Below are 15138 nucleotides of genomic sequence, written 5' to 3' on the forward strand. Positions count from 1 at the left end.
TGAAATTGTGAGTTTTTTTGAATCACAAAGTTCTGGGTTTTATTGTCATGAAGAAAAGTTAACTATAATAGTAGGCCAGCTATTCTAAATGTCTCTAAATTTATACGTACTTCAAATTTATCGAGATTGAATCAAATGAATACATGGTTGTTATATGCATGTGTGCATTTTCCATTTTATTTATTATTTTTTCACCCCATCAGCTACATCTATTCTCTAGTTGATGGGGTGAAAAAATGAGATAAAATCCATTAAAAATGTAAACTGTCCAAGGTGAAAATAGTAGTTGAAGGTAATGGTATTAGTATATTTCACAAGTCATTGAATTAGTAACTGAATAGTATACAAAATAAATGATAAGAAAAGCATTTAGGCTCAAATTTTTAAGAAAGTTATCAGAGAAGAGGTAGAATACAACTATTTAGATTATTTCTCTAATATTTTATTCATTCAAGATTTGTCATTCAGGTGGAAATTAATCTGTATCATACAGCAAATTTCAATTTGAGGATTGTTATATGTTAAGCATCATGTTAAGAGATGATTAGAATATGATTGAGACCCATTCCTTGTCATTAATGAAGACAGACACACAAAGAATAATAAATAATAATAATTTTAATAATAAATAATAAAATAGAGATATAGAAAAGGATATAAAGTAAAATGCAACCGCATAGATGTGAGATAATTTGCTTGTTTGCAGGTTTACAGAATCTTTCTTGGAGAGTTTTCCTGAAGGGAGAGAGAGAGTTAGCTAAGCAAATATATTCTGGAAGAAGTATTCATAAACAAAAACAAGATATATGAAATAACACAGAATATACATATTATTTATAGTAGGCTATTTATCATTCAATGAATATTGTATACCTTCTATTGTAATCACTCCACTAGAGAACAGAGTAAGATATAAAATAGAAATGTGAGAAAAGAATTTATTACTAGTAGATACAGTTACACAATAAAGAAGGTAACAATCTTAAAAACTTTTTAAAAATTAAAAGTTATGAAAAATACTATCAAGAGAGAACAGAGTGCTATTCAAAGTCTAATAAGCAATGGAAGTATTTTTAACCATAGGAATAGCATGATTAATTTACAAATTCAGTACTTTAGACTTTCTAAAATAAAAATCACACATGAGAATATTCAAATACAAAACAGGAGAGGAAAAGAAGGTTTCTAGGTCAGGCTCAGTACCACCTTGGACTTTGTTTTGAAAGGCAAGAAATGTCATTCAAGAGTTTTAAGTCTATGGACTGCATGACCAAATTTATCTGGAAGATCTATTGAAGTTTCAGTATGGATCAGAAAATACTATCGATGGATGAAGGGCAATATTGGAAAAGGGAGTCAGCAGAGGGCTCTAGCTGCATCCAAGCAAGAAAAGGGGAAGAGTTGACAATCATGAATTTCCTGTTACACAGAAAGGACTATCACTAGAGAATATAGATTGAGTACATGAGCAATAAGGCTTCCACGATGGCTCAGTGGTAAAGAACCTGTCTGCCAGTGCAGGAGACTCAGCTCTAATCTTGGACCAGAAAGATCCCCTGGAGGAGAGCATGGCAACCCACTCCATTATTCTTGCCTGGAAAATCCCATGGACAGAGAAGCCTGGTGGGCTATCGTCCATAGCATCACAAAAGAGCTGGACATGATTTAGCAACTAAAACAACAACATAAGGAGTAAGGTTTAGCATTAGAAGTTTTAGAATTATCACTGAAGGAAAGAAGAGATGGAGTCGATCAAGGGCACACAAAAGGATTGTTGATGGCCTTTCATTGGTACAGGAGATGATATATTTTTCATAATTGAATAGCTGGCATCTGATAATTTGTCTGTCTAGCACTTCTCAGCCTTTCTTCTAGGAAAATGTACCCCTTCTAGAAAAATACCCACCCCCCACACTCAACATATCCCTCAAATGAGGGAGCTTCAATACTTTTAAATTACTCATCCTATTTGGCTACAGTGAGTCAACTGTAAGTAGATATTTTTCTCAACCTCAAGACCTGAACAATCAATGGTAACTAATACATTAATGCTCTCGAATATTACTTATGGAGTGGTTCTGGGGAAGACCCTTGAGAGGCCCTTGGACAGCAATGAGATCAAACCAGGCAATCCAAAAGGGCATCAATCCTGAATATTCATTGGAAGGACTGATACTAAAACTGAAGCTCTGATACTTTGGTTACCTGATGGGAAGAGCTGACTCATTCGAAAAAACCCTGATGCTGGGAAAGATTGAGGGCAGAAGGAGAAGGGGACAACAGAGGATGAGATGGTTGGATGGCATCACAGACTTAATGGACATGAGTTTGAGCAAGCTCCAGGAGATAGTGAAGGACAGGGAAGCCTAGTGTGCTGCAGTCCGTGGGGTCATAAACAGTCACTATTGTTTAGCCACTAAACAACAGGCCCTATAGTCAAAGTTTTTTATAAGCTAACTTATTTCAGTTCAGTTCAGTTCAGTTCAGTTCAGTTCAGTTCAGTTGCTCAGTTGTGTCCCACTCTTTGCAACCCCATGAATCGCAGCACACTAGGCCTCCCTGTCCATCACCAACTCCCAGAGTTCACTCAGACTCATGTCCATCGAGTCAGTGATGTCATCCAGGCATCTCATCCTCTGTCGTCCCCTTCTCTTCCTGCCCCCAATCCCTCCCAGCATCAGAATCTTTTCCAATGAGTCAACTCTTCGCATGAGGTGGCCAAAGTACTGGAGTTTCAGCTTTAGCATCATTCTTTCCAAAGAAATCCCAGGGCTGATCTCCTTCAAAATGGACTGGTTGGATCTCCTTGCAGTCCAAGGGACTCTCAAGAGTCTTCTCCAACAGCACAGTTCAAAAGCATCAATTCTTCGGTGCTCAGCCTTCTTCACAGTCCAACTCTCACATCCATACATGACCACTGGAAAAACCATAGCCTTCACTAGATGGACCTTAGTCGGCAAAGTAATGTCTCTTCTTTTGAATATGCTATCAAGGTTGGTCATAACTTTTCTTCCAAAGAGTAAGCGTCTTTTAATTTCATGGGTGCAGTCACCAACTTATTTAATTATCATAAAAATGCAATGAAGGAGGTACAATTATTATCTCCTTTTGTTCAGATAAGAAAATTGAAGCACAGGATGTAAACTGGTCCTGGGTCACACACAGACTGGGTTTTGAATTCTAGCTGTGTTATTTTACACCCAATACTTTCTTCAGTTCACTTCAGTTCAGTTCAGTTCAGTTGCTCAGTCATGTCCGTCTCTTTGCAATTCCATGAATTGCTACATTCTTAACCACTATCTAATACTGCCCTTGACAAGTTGTTTCATCCAGAATATAACTTCTCCAGGGAGATCCAATCAGAGTCCCGTCTTGGATTTCTGACCTTAGGGATCAAGAAAGCCAAATTCAGTCCATCCTCTGGTAGTGGATCAGAGGCACTGGGTATGGTAGCCACTAGGCACCATGAGTTCAGCTATGTGGAAGAAGCCAAACTGAAATACTGAGGAAGGCATCTAGAAAAAATGTATCTTTAGTGATCAGACATGCTATGAGGTGGGATTTTCTTCTCTGGCTCTATTCATCTCTGAGACCAACTGGAGCCCTGACCTCCTATTAACATGATGTGAGCTTACTCAGCACCCTTTCTGGATAAACTAGCTTAAATTGAAAGCTGGCATCTAAGAGTCATGAGTAATTAAGGATACCAATCTGCATAGCTGTGGGAGGATCTTTAGCAATGCTCGATCATCCAGAGGGACAGCAGATTGCTGTGAGAGTCCTGGCTGGGGACTCATCAGACAGTTGTATTAGGAAGCCGGAGATGCAAGTAAGTTGAGCGTGTGAAAGACAGTCAGGTGGGAAAATAAGTGAGATTCAGAAGAAAGTGTATCGTAGTAGGAGAGAAAGCAGTTCCTGGGGTAGACTGGACAAGTAATTCAACCTCTCAAACCTCAGTGTCCTTATGTTTTCTTTGGGATAATAGTAATTGCCTACCAGTCTCATGTACTGCAAGGATTAAATAATTTATATAAAATGTTTACCAGAGTGCCAGGCTATATTAATCTCTCCTTAAGTGTTATTGCTTAAGTTGATGTATGGACCCAGTGCCAGTCAGTTGAGGTATGGACCCAGGATCTATGGAACAAAGATCCTCAGAGAAGGGGATGCTTGATCTGATACTTAAGGACAAATGCAATTGGGTAGGTAAAAGGAAGCAGATATTCCCCACCCGTTCATCCTCTAATTTATAATACAGGTGATACCAGCCTCTCCTACACACATTCCACAGGGGCTAAAGTCATAGTCCAGAAAAGTATAAATAGATCAATAAATAAACTTTAAGCAATATGCAAAGTGAATAAAAACTAAAAATTAAATCCAAATTGTTGCTCTGAATTTAAATTTTAGGCTTTTTCTTTGCAAATGAAATGCATAATTGTTAAAGCATTCAGTTCAGTTCAGTTCAGTTGCTCAGTCGTGTCTGACTCTTCGCAACCCCATGAATTGCAGCATGTCAGGCCTCCCTGTCCATCACCAACTCCCGGAGTTCACTCAGATTCATGTCCATCAGGTCAATGATGCCATCCAGGCATCTCATCCTCTGTCGTTCCCTTCTTCTCCTGCCCCCAATCCCTCCCAGCATCAGAGTCTTTTCCAATGAGTCAACTCTTCGCATGAGATGGCCAAAGTACTGGAGTTTCAGCTTTAGCATCATTCCTTCCAAAGAAATCCCAGGGCTGATCTCCTTCAGAACGGACTGGTTGGATCTCCTTGCAGTCCAAGGGACTCTCAAGAGTCTTCTCCAACACCACAGTTCAAAAGCATCAATTCTTCGGTGCTCAGCCTTCTTCACAGTCCAACTCTCACATCCATAAATGACTACTGGAAAAACCATAGCCTTGACTAGATGGACCTTAGTCGGCAAAGTAATGTCTCTTCTTTTGAATATGCTATCAAGTTCGGTCATAACTTTTCTTCCAAGCAGTAAGCGTCTTTTAATTTCATGGCTGCAGTCACAATCTGCAGTGATTTTGGAGCCCAGAAAAATAAAGTCTGACACTGTTTCCACTGTTTCCCCATCTATTTCCCATGAAGTGATTGCATCATAGCTGATAAACTTTCTCCTACCTGGACCAAAAGTGATTCAGCCTGTACTTTTGCAATGAGTAATGAAGAAACTTCCAGATGGAGAGGTTTAATTTGTGAGGTTTTTCCCTACTCTATTCACATTGGCTTTAACTTCCATTTTAAATTACAGAGAGAATTCCCAAAATTTCAAAGAGCCCCAAGAGATCTGGTGAAACAGCTAATCTCTTTCTAGGAGCATGCTAACAAAAGCAATTTCTTACTGAGCTATATGCTGCCCAGTGGGACTGATAATGAATCTGCATTATGGTAACCTTTATAAGAAGGGAAGATAAGAAGACCTTTTGGGGAGGTGTATTTATTAGGTGGCGAATGTGTCTTTCCGCATGTGGGTTCTTCTGTTTAGATCCACTGTTCACTCAACTATGCCAAAAAAGACCTTCTGTCTTCCTGCTTTCAGCAACTCCTCTGAATTTATAGCATCCACTCTATTACATATCATGATGTCAGTAAATAGCCAACACCAATATGTTGTACAACTTTTTTAGTGTCTGATTTCTCTCATTTTGGAAAGGCATTAGATTTGCATAGCCGATTGCAGGCTTTATACTAATTTCCCTCTAAGATTTATAAAGAGCTCATACTTGTTAGCACAGATACTGTGTTTGTTTATAAACTGGAAAATGGGAGGGAAAGTTTGTACACTGTCAAGCAAATATTAAAAAAAAGCATTTACTGGGAGTCTCCTACAGAGGGCACCTTCACCTTATTGGAAATCCAACTGCAAGAGACACTCTGTGGTTACTGAGAAATAACTAAATCTTAAAGTCAGAAAGCACTCCCTTGTTTTTGTTAACCAGCTTACTTCTCTATGGTATCTTTGTTACCTTATCTTTAATGGAAAAGAATTGGCACCCACTGTATAATCATTCATAGATACAGGCCAGTAACAAAACCTTATTATTATGTTCAGCTTGCCTGTGGGTGAGCTGGAGACAGCTGTTCATATTACCTAAGAGGCAACAGATCAATGAAAGGAAGGGAAGGACAAGTTTTGAACTGCCTTTTTGCAACAATGTCCTTTATACAACAGAGGGTATTTTTAAAGCATTGTATCAGAAAACAAAGGCTGATAATAAAGTGTTTATGAAACAAACTTTTGCTGTGTTGTTATGATTATTAAGTGCTTTTTAGATTAAAATCACTTACATAGAAACAAAAAGTATTTCAGCTTTGGATACCAAAACTACTATGGGTTATAGGCTATAAATCTAAGGAAGTAATTGCTATTTTGAAAATTCTGAAAATAGGCATGTGTGCATGGGTGTTGTAAAGAAATTCCTTGAAACTGTTTTTGTGTGTCTAAATAACTATGAAAAGACATTTTATTGATCATATTGTAATAAGAGATTATCACACTATAAAAATATAAGTATCTTTTCATAGAAAATATGAAAGTATTTACTTTTTAAAGTAAAACTGAACAGGGCTAAGTACAGTTCATAGTTAGAGGACTTTAAATACATCATTATTTGTTGTTGATTTTGACTTATGGTTTATGATCAAATCAGCACACATAAATCCAGTATGTATAAACATTGCTTTGTATATTTGCTTTTGACTGTTCCTGATTGGAGGCTTCTTTTGGATATTCAACAAGTAGTAGTTAGATTTATGAGGACATTCTGATTAAGAAAAGTTATCAAGAAACTGATGATGATTATTTCTAAATATTAAGATTAAAACCAACATTGAAGACAGGAGTTTATTTCTTTATATTTGCATATAAAATGCTTTTGTTTAGTTACTGAATGCATTGTCAAATACCTACTATATTTACAATGAAGTTTATCAATTATAATTATTATTCTGTGCTCAGAAGTAACTAAACTTCTAAATGCTACTCTTGGCATATAGTGTTTGGGAACACTTTAGTTCTCCTTTTAGATAAGCTTGAAATAGACCACAAATAAATGTAAATGAGCTTTAGCTATTAAAATTAGTTTGATCTTATGTCTTTTTTAATGATTTATATGGTCAAAGTCCAGAGCTTTCTATTGACATTAGGACCAAAATTCATATTTTTGTAAATTTCAATTCTTCTTTAGTAATAATTATTAATTTATCAATCAAATCACTTAACATCAAAGTATAATAAAGAATTGCCTGGAAAGTATGTCCTTAAATTTATGCACACACTGTTATCAACGTGTTTCAAAATCAGTTAGTTTCTGTTGGAAACAAGACCCATTTCTTATTCGACTTTGTTGGCAGTCTTGTTCTAGAAAATACCTAAAGTAAGGCCCTAATCACCTGCCCAGGCGTTCCTGTCACATTGTTGACATTTCCTGGTGTTCGGTGGTTTCTCCCACTCTGCGGCATTCCAGAGCTCAAGGCACTTCTTTGAAGATATAAGGCCATTCAAGTCTTCTCAGCTTTGCAGCTTCACTCTAAAGGGAGAGTAAATGAAAAAGGCGTGCAGTTTAGACAATTTAAATGGGGCAGCAGGAGGGCATGGTATTGCTCTGTTGGGAATTGCTTGTGAGCGATCCTTGAATCATCTTTTGGAAAAGCAGAGTGACCTTTCTAAAATCAGGATTTAAAAAAAGGATAGGAGAAAGAGGCTGTCTAGTCCTCTGTGGAAAAGCAAACCAAGTCTGGTAAGATACTACAGAAAAGTAATGTATTTACAAGATCAACTGCCAGTTTAATGCCTGATTCTGCATAGCACTTCAACAAGCAACTTTCATTGGTGGATGCTGCCATATTCTGGGGCTTTCCAGGTGGCTCAGTGGTAAAGAACCCACCTGCCCGCGTAGGAGACATGGGTTTGATCCCTGGGCTGCGAAGATCCCATGGAGAAGGAGATGGCAACCCATTCCAGTATTCTTGCCTGGGAAAGTCCACGGACAGAAGAGCCTGGCGGGCTACAGTTTATGGGGTTGCAAAGTCAGACAGACACAAGTTAGCAACTGAGTAGGCATGCACGCCGCCGTGTCTAACCTGAGGAAACCAGGGGTAGTCACAAAAAACAAGGAACCCCAGGGCTTTTGCAGTTTGACTAACTTTCTAATATCATGTACTGGTTAAGTATTTCTCAAGATCCTAAAATCTTGTTCCTAAAACAACAGCATTTCTCCAATTCCTTTTTAGAAGTCTCCCTTCTAATCATGATGCACTGTAGTGCATAAGCACATCCATCTAAGCATCCACTGAGAACACATTTCATGGCTCTATTAGACCTTATAGAAATGCATTATACAGGTGATAGAAATAGATAGAGAAGCATTGGTCTAGATCCAAAGGTCAATTATTGTCTCAGTTCCCTTATACATGAAATGAAAAAAAAACTTTTTCCTCTACTTACATCACAATAGTCTCCTTCAAGGATAGCTGGGGGAAAAAACAATGACGATTTGAATCTTATACCTGTCTTAAGCCTCAATTCCTGAGATTATAAAGGGAAGCTCTTATATTTTGCTAATTGTCAGTTTCCTCTTTTGCAAGATCACAGATGAGTACAACGGGCTGTGGGTGAGAGGCTGCCCATACTGGGAATGTTCTGAGGTTGCCTCTGAGCTCTGAGGGGAAAAACAGAGAACCAGGTGTGATGGTTGCTAGAAGAGGAAACCATGGTCATTGGAAGAGGAAATGATGTGATGAATTCTGTAATCCAAGGATTTGCAGACTCCCCTAACAAAAAATTTCAATGATGTTATAGTCAAAAGATGCAACTGAGATAGTAATATGAAATTCTGATCAGCATGAATATCTTTTTCTTCTTACATCCTCAGTGACCTATATTAGAAAATAAGTGAGTTTTGTTAAGAATATTGAAGTGATGGCAGTGTTAAAAAAAAACTATACAAATAATTGCTTACACTCTGTGCTTACTCACATTTGGGAAGCAGAGTTTCACACACGAACTTACTTTTTCTCATCATCTGTAGCAGTGCTTCAGAGTATAAAGAAAAAAGAAAATGTTAGTCAGTCAGTCGTGTCTCTTTGTGACCCCATGAACTGTATCCTGCTAGGTTCCTCTGTCCATGGGATATTCAAGGCAAGAATACTGGAGTGGGTTGCCATTCTCTTCTCCAGGAGATCTTCCTGACCCATAAACCAAACCCAGGTCTTCTGCATTGCAGGCAGATTCTTTTTCATTTGAGCCACCAGAGAAGCCCCCTTTAGAGTATATTTTCGTTTATATTTTCAGTCTTGAGGAAGACTCCTCAATGACTCCTGAATGACTAAAAAAATAAGATGTTCTTTATGGGGCTCAGATGCAAACCTTTCTTATAGGACTAAGATTATCTTTCCCAGCTCTATGAAACCCAATTAATTAGCATCTCTAGATTTTTGCCTCAAGAATTTTTCTAACTTGATGGCATATAGAACAGAAATGAGCATAACTAAATTTTGTGAGTCTTCAATATCCTGGTCTGAATCAAATGATATAGGATTTGGGGAATGAGCAGTTTACACAATCTGGGGACAAAGGAAACGAGTGGCATAATGTAGAAGCAGTTTTAATTACCCAGCTGACTTTTATTGAGCACCCAGCAAGGGCTAAGCATTATATTCTCTATCTGAAAGGAATGGGAATGACTTGAGACCACCTGAAGAGAAACATATCAACAAGTGTAAAAGCCTAATATAATTGCCTTACCCATCAGAATGCACAGTGATAGTTATTATCTGCAAAGGTTCCTGGATGTGCTGAGTCCTGAGCAAATCAATGAATTATAAATTCTGACTTATATAGGAAATGGTTGTTTTCCTAATTCCTTCTATAAACACTCAAGTGGGGTTATGCTGGGCATGTGAATGAACTGAACTCTGGTTCAAAAACTAAAATGCTTTTATAACATATGGGGAAAGCTTGAGACTGAGGATGGCAGTGATGCAACCCTCTCCCTCAATGTCAGCACACTCAAGAGTCCGTACTTTGATTATGTTACACCAGAATAAGGAGGCCTGTGAAGAATTCCCAGAAACTAGTTTTTATACAGCACCCTTCCAGTGTGCCACAGTCCTCTCCAGTAAACTGGTGGAGACGGGGGTTGATATGAGATAACCAAGTCAAACAAAAAATTAATAATAACAACTCAGAACCTGGCATAGATATTATTAGCAGAGCATGTATTACTCTCTGTACTGGTAATTTTTAACAGTTAATTTTGTAATTTTATTTAGTCTTTATTGAAGTATGAGAATATTTTATTTTACTTATAATTGAAGTATTAAAACTCAACATTCAAAAAAAGGAGATCATGGCATCCAGTCCCATCACTTCATGGCAAATAGATGGGGAAACAATGGAAATAGTGACAGACTTTATTTTCTTAGGTTCCAAAATCACTGCAGATGGTGACTGTAGCCATGAAATTAAAAGATGCTTGCTCCTTGGAAGAAAAGCTTTGACAAACCTAGACCGCATATTAAAAAGCAGAGACATTACTTTGCCGACAAACGTCCATATAGTCAAAGCTGTGGTTTTTCCAGTAGTCATGTATGGATGTGAGAGTTGGACCATAAAGGAAGCTGAGTGCCGAAGAATTGATGCTTTTGAATTGTGGTATTGGAAAAGACTCTTGAGAGTCCCTTGGACTTCATTGAGATCAATCCAGTCAGTCCTAAAGGAAATCAGCCCTGAATATTCATTGGAAGGACTGATGCTGAAGCTGAAACTCTAATACTTTGGCCACCTGATGTAAATAATTGACTCATTAGAAAAGACCCTGATGCTGGGAAAGATTGAAGGCAGGAACAGAAGAGGACAACAGAGGATGAGGTGGTTGGATAGCTTCACCGACTCAATGGACATGAGTCTGAGCAAACTCCAGGAGATGATGATGGACAGGGAGGCCTGGTGTGCTGCAGTCCATGGGGTCACAAACAGTTGGACACGACTGAACACCTAAGCTGAAAGAATGTTTTATTTATAATTGAAGTAGAGTTCATTTACAATATGTGTTAGTTTTAAGGGTACAGCAAAGTGATGCGGTTATACATGCACATATATATATATATATATATACATTTTCCAGATTATTTTCCATTATAGGTTATTACAAGACATTGAGTGTAATTCACTGTACTCTACAGAAAGCCCTTGTGGTTTACTATTTTATGTATGTAGCATGTATATTTTGACCCCAGACTCCTAATTTCTCTCTCCCCCTCTGTCACTTCCCACCTCCTATGTTAACCATAATTTGTTTTCTGTGCTTCTGAGTTTATTTTGGTTTTGTAAATAAGTTAATTGGTATATTTTTCCGATGGCCAGGCACATTCTCAGAGCAGTTGTGTTCATCCTTTTCCATTTCGCTGTTCGAAAATGCACTTCTGTGTCAGGATTTAACCTTTGCTAAAGCACAGGGCTGAGACAGTCACAACAAAACACCTTCCCCTTAAAACTAGGACTTCAGAGCCCTGTTAAATCAAAAGAAAAATTCTTTCCCTCCTCCCCAGTCTCACAGCCCTCAGGATTTTAAATGGTAATGACCAGTTCATTTGAGAAAGTGGCATTTGAGTGCTTCCCTTCAGGAGCTCTTAAGGCGTATAAGGTGTCTCTTTCCCAGGGATGTGCACCTCCTTTTGTTTTCTGGCATTACTGGAACTGACCTGGCATGGATCACTGAGTGAGCAGGCAATCTTAAACACTTCTCATATAAATTACTGGTTCCTTTCCAAGTGCAATTGCTCACAGGGTAATATACCATTTTACAACTTTGATAGCAAAGTCTCTTCGTTCTACTGGGTTCCACACACCCCCAGGAAATGAACAGACAAAAAGACTGATGGATATGTGAACCTCAGAAATGTACAGTCCGGTTCAGCCTTGAGTAGGTACATCGTGGGTACTTTGGGATCTTTCAATTCCATTCCCTGCTTCGACTCTTCTCAAATCCTCTTTTCTTGCTTTAAAAGCCATCAACAGAAACAGAATTATCAAAATGACACATCTACACAAACACTACAAAAGACAAAGCGGTAACAAATATGGATATCCACCAAATTCTATTTTTCAGAATTTTCCAGAAAAGCAGCTATTGCTCACATCTTACGGTCTACAATTTTTAGGTAGAAATGACTCATCTCACTTCTACGCAAAGGAGGCTTGCCATTAATTGAGCACTTCAGGATTCACTGGTTGCTAATGATGGCCACATTTTCTAAACCAATGTCTTTTTTTCCCATGAACTCTAACAACAAGGTGTGTTTTTACTGACAGTTGACTCGGATCAGAGCTGGCAGGATTGTATTTCAGGTTGTGGCTCTGTAAAACCCTGTAACTTTCTTTGAAGTTAAACAGTGTCAATCTGTTTCCATGTCTGAATAACTCTTAGAAGAGCCTGCCTGACCCAAGTCAACTCACTGAAACATACTATTTCCCCATAATTGATGTTCCAAATGAATGTCCTTTCATAATAAAATGTGCTGGGAAACAAAACAGCTTTGCATCCGGCACAAGTTGCATCATAATTAAATTTTATTTTATCCCATCGAGGCATGCTAAATGTTGAGCAAAATATAATTTTAAGTAATTTGTTTGTATTCTTATCTGTAGGAGTTGGAAATTAACAGCGTTGCTAGTTTGCGTTTACTGTTAGGCCTGGAGAGCAGAGAGATTGCTTTGCAAACATTACAGTTATTATGTCTGCAGTTGGTACTCTTTGTATAAATTATTGATCAGCCAGCTTATTTTTCTTTCTGCTTAATGGATATTATAGCATAGCCGTTTACAACGCTATAGTTAAGGTTGTGTCAGCACTTCCATTATAATAAACCCTCTGTTACAGGGGGTTTATAACTTGTTGTAAAAATTTGCTCTGGGCTGAAACTTGACATACAAGATCTTGAGCTGGAAGGTGGCAATTGTTATTCTTTCAACTTAAAAAAAAACCTCTTTGTTCTGAAGGGCAATAAATAAATAAACAGTTTATTCTTTTTTAACAATCCTTGAAATTTCTGACTTCAAATAGAACAATTTTTATAGGTTGTTTGCTGGACAATGACCTCTTCTTTTATTTAATAAAGCAAAGAGAAAGAAAAAAGACCATGATAATAAGTGCAAACAACCTCAGGAAAGCAGACAGTGAATCAATATAAACTTTTATAATCAAGTTTAATACATTTCTCCTAACATTGCAAATTATACTATAATTTATGTTTTAAATTAAACATGGATTTACACTACATGACTTCTTTCCACCTCCATTCCCAACTATGTACAACTATTGTCCAAGTATGTCAAGTGAGTCCCAATACTGAACTTCTTTAGAGAAAAATGACTTTTTGGCTTTTTAAAGAGAAAGGAATATGACAATTAGAAAATGCCATATATGAAAAGGTGCAATTGAAGCTCCAATGTTTCCTAGAAAACCAGGGATTTAAATATCTGCCTGACTTTTTGACCTTCAGTACAGTGTGCCATCCTTATCATGGCCTGATTTAAGAAATGAAGGGAATTAATCTCAATTTATACTATTTTTGTTGTGGCTTCCTTTTACAATCCAACTCTAAAATGATCTCACTTAATTATTACTACTATTAAATATTTGCCTGTACAACTCTTAATACCAATCCACAGACCACAGATGGAATTAGATGCTTAGTGCTGGAAGTAGTGATGGGTGAGTATAACTAAATTATTATGCAGAGGTGCCTACTTGTCATAGGAATGATGCAGTGTGGAATAAGGAAAACTGGTCCACAATGATTTTCTTCTTTGTAACTGTTCTCCTCTTTGTTCCTCTAACTATTCTCCTTCTCTCCCTCAACTTGAGTTTAGAGATTTCTTACAATATGCTTCATGGTCAGCAAAGTATTTTTGGCCACATGTCCCCTTCATTCTGAACCAGGAGAAAAGGGGCTGAGGATAGAAGATTGAGGGAGGAAACAGTGATGTCAAATTGTGCCATTTGGTTCTGACATCCAGGTAAATGTGAATATGACTGGGTAATTACTTTATGTATTCAGTAAGCATACATATGGCCCATGCATTTCCATGCTGAAAAACAAGTGTGAGTTATTTATAATAATTTTAACCACTTCTTTATTAAGAATGGAAGTTTGTAATACAAAGTTTGAGTGCTTCAAGTTATAGCGTGTTCAGCTTTCCACCTTCTGTCCTTTAGGTAATTTATCACCAAGCTCTCTGCATCTGATTAGAGAATGTATCCTTGAGATAAAAGCCTTATTCCTTGTTTGAGGAAAGGTAGGAACTGGAAAAGAGGGAGACTGTAGAAGTGAGACTCTAAATTAGAAGTTGGAAACCCAAGTGGGGAGAGCAGAGACAGGAAGCGTAAAAGTAGAGAAGTCTTTGCTTAAGGTAGTCAAGGTTTATCTGCTGAGCTGATGGTGAGGCCCTGTGACTGAGTTAAAAAGGCTTGAGAGAGTTACTTGGCATAATTTCTCCATCTTCGATGATTTACTACTGAAGGGTAAACATCAATTTTGGACTCTCCTGAGAAACGTTTAACAAAGTTAGTCAACTACTGGTACCCTGTTATCTTTCTAGATTTGCCAAACTTGGAGAGCTGTTTTATAAACCTCTGCCTGAAGTTTGCATTTTTTTTTTTCCTATTGAGGAAGAGGTCCATTAGTACATATGCAGATGTAAAAATGATCTTACTCTTTACTTCTCCGTTGTGCTATATCTTAGAATTGTTCAGAAGTGCACCCTATTGTTAAAGCTATTTGTGCCGGGTGTGCTAATGCACTCTTTGATTGAGTGAATTAGCAGTCATAACAATCTGGCAGTCTGGCCATAGAAGTGTGCTCAAATTGATTTGTGTTATGGCTGGACTGGAAAATCTAGTGTTAGTTGTTTTTTGCCCTGGGGCATTGTTTGTACCAAACTCCACTTTTCATTTAATTTTCCAATACATTTTGAAAGATTGAAATGCTTGTGATCAACATTTGATCCACTTGCATTATTTAAAAAAAAATTCTGAAAGTAATTTCAGATTCCAAAAAACCTTGCTTTCAATTAGAGTAAACATAATTAGAGTGACGTCGTGCTTGGAATGGTAAGTCTCCCTTTGA

The 15138-nt window shown here is 37.7% G+C and overlaps 1 long non-coding RNA gene across 1 annotated transcript; it reads right to left on the reverse strand.

Annotated features, from left to right (window-relative positions):
• Window positions 668-7918, reverse strand: LOC102177071. The gene is made up of 3 exons (XR_310451.3): window positions 7896-7918; window positions 7402-7538; window positions 668-735 (listed from the first exon to the last, which is right to left on the reverse strand). It is a non-coding gene; the product is annotated as an uncharacterized LOC102177071 (long non-coding RNA).

Source organism: Capra hircus, chromosome 12 (genome assembly GCF_001704415.2).
Source record: "Capra hircus breed San Clemente chromosome 12, ASM170441v1, whole genome shotgun sequence".
Lineage (NCBI taxonomy): Eukaryota > Metazoa > Chordata > Mammalia > Artiodactyla > Bovidae > Capra > Capra hircus.